This window comes from Nicotiana attenuata, unplaced genomic scaffold (genome assembly GCF_001879085.1).
Source record: "Nicotiana attenuata strain UT unplaced genomic scaffold, NIATTr2, whole genome shotgun sequence".
NCBI lineage: Eukaryota > Viridiplantae > Streptophyta > Magnoliopsida > Solanales > Solanaceae > Nicotiana > Nicotiana attenuata.
The window spans coordinates 4156-6836 of NW_017678152.1; the positions used below are offsets into that span (position 1 = coordinate 4156).

Below are 2681 nucleotides of genomic sequence, written 5' to 3' on the forward strand. Positions count from 1 at the left end.
TTTTTTAAGGAGTATAAAATTTATATCGCCTTAATACTTTGTTTGGTTAGTAAACCAGGTATAAGTTATCCCGATGTTAATTTTAACACTGGGATAATTTATACCTTATAAAAGATGGGGTAATTAATACCGGTATAACTTATACCTTCTTCTTAGAAATTATGCAATTGTCATTCTTAATACAACATACCAAACAATGAATAAACAACAATCCCAGCATAACTAATCCCAGCATAACTTATCCCAATATAACTTATATCCGCATAACTTATACCGGTATAAATCATATTCCAACCAAACGACCCCTAAAGGAATGACAAACAACAATTGTAATTGGTCCAGAGCAAAAGCACCAAAACCTAAACTACAATGATCTCATCAGCCGCCAATCCCACCCCCACATCCCCTTCCCCACTTTCCCAATTCTTTCTTCAACCATAGCTAGACCAAAAAATGCGAGAACGACAAAGAAGAAGAGTGAAAGAGAACCCCATAACTTTTCTATTCTTGAGCAGAAGAGGTAAGCCCGTATCTCTATATTTTACGGTTTGCTAATTTTCTCATACTTATTTGACATGAATTTTTGGTTTTAATTTTGCGACTTATTCAGCAATTTAATATTCTGCCCTATTTTTTATATATAGTGAGTGAAAATTTGAAGATTTTGAAGTGGTAATTTCGGGAGGAGCCATAGTTCATGGACTGTAACAGCAAAGCAACGTTACAAAATTGGGATGACGATCCTTTAAGAAGTTTAAAAAGTCTACAGGGTTTTTTAATTCTTTTGTTGCTTTGTACTTTTCTCTTTTGTTATCTGTTAAAAATTCTTGTAAAAGAATTATCAAGATTTTTTTTTGTCTTTTTAGGCACTTGTGTTATGGGCATCAATGTAGAAACAAACAAGTGTAATAACCATGAGGTATGTATAATACTTCACTCTTTCTCAAAACAAATTCAATTGGATATACTACATAGTGAAGATGGAGTATTTATAAAATTCTTGTTAAAATTTGTATGACTTATGAAATTTTATTTAGAGTACTCTAGGACTATTAGTTGTTATGAAACAAGTGTGATGTTGAACTGGTTTAGATTGTGCTTTTTCCTTGAGCGAATATAAGAGTATAATTTTTTGGCAGTTACAAACTTAAAAGATTTACAAGACTCCAGATTTGGAAACGTCTAGTTATCAGATACAAAGAAGAAATGCAACTTATGATATTGGTAGTATTTTCTTATAGTGTTGCACTTCAAACAAAGAACATCTAAATAAGGCTTATGTTTTGAACGGATTGCAGTCTTTTGGTATATACATTGCATTAATAGTCTTAAGGTTTTAAAGAAGCGAATTGTTGTTTCTAGCAGAATCTTACTCTGCCAAAGGAAATGTTGTTCAGTTCAAACGTGATTGACAAGTCCCAACTACTTAATGTACTAACCTTATGGTGTGGATGTCATTTTTGTATATACAGGATGGTAGTCCTGCAAGATCAAAAGGGTAACATTGCCGTCTTGCCGGATCAGGACGTGGTGTCACCGGGTGAGATAATCGATGGAGTGCTATAAGATCTTATTTACTGCGCCCTTCTTCTTGATATCCACAAGAACAACAATTTCTTTCACTCATTTGGTACAAATACAATCCACTAATGTCTCTCAACTCGCCATCGGAACCTGGTATTAGAAAAGCATTGGAGCACTGCTGGGTTTTCACTTCTCTTCACTGTCCGCTAATGGTTACCATCACTATCTAGTCTCACATTAGCTAGCTTTTTTTCTAAAACTTTATTATTCGTGTTGTAAAATAGTTATGTATTGTGGATCTGTATGAAATTATTCTTTCTCTTGTAAAAGAATACCGTTACGTTTTGAGTATATCAATATTTTAATTTATCTTGAATGATATTTTTGAACTTTTAATCATGTATTCTAACTAATGTATATAATTTATTAAAAATAATAGAAAATATTTTGCTAAAAATTTATATATTTGATGCTAAATAATGGATTGTTAGCAATATATGAATTCTTGTAGCTAAAGTTGATTGTGGCAAATTCTTCAGTTTATTGCTACGAAATTATGGAATTCATAGCTAAACACAAGTATTGCCACGAGAGTAAATTATAAATTTAGCCACAAAAGTTGAGCTTGCGTGGCAAACAAATTATATCTTTTGCTACAATACAAAATCTTGTGGCTACAATATGAAGAAAGCTACAAATTTTATTTTGTGGAAAGAGAATAAAACCACTTGCTACAAGTATATTTTTTGTGGTAAGAATTTTTTACCATCATAGCTACAACATAAAAAGAATTTGTGGCAATAAGTATTAGTCCTTAGCCACAGATCATGTAAAGTCTGTAGCTAACTTTTAGCTACGCTACATTTTGCAATGAATGCTACAGAAAAAAATATTATGGCTAAAGTGTTTAGCCACGAAAATTTTCATATTTAGTTACAATGTATTTCGTAGCTATAAATGCATTATGTTGTCCCAGCTACCTTTGAAGTCTATCACACAAGCTCGTAACATATCCTCCAGTGTCTGAATAGTACGCTCAGCCTGTCCGTCTGTCTGGGGATGAAATGCTGTACTAAGACTTACTTGTGTCCCAAATCCTTTCTGGAAGGACCTCCAGAAGTTAGCTGTAAATTGAGCTCCTCTATCCGAGATAATAG

At 32.8% G+C, this 2681-nt stretch overlaps 1 long non-coding RNA gene across 1 annotated transcript; it reads left to right on the top strand.

The window, feature by feature from the left end:
- Positions 1-320: 320 nt before the first annotated feature.
- Positions 321-1900, top strand: LOC109221564. The gene is made up of 3 exons (XR_002067279.1): positions 321-520; positions 645-919; positions 1473-1900. It is a non-coding gene; the product is annotated as an uncharacterized LOC109221564 (long non-coding RNA).
- Positions 1901-2681: the final 781 nt, after the last annotated feature.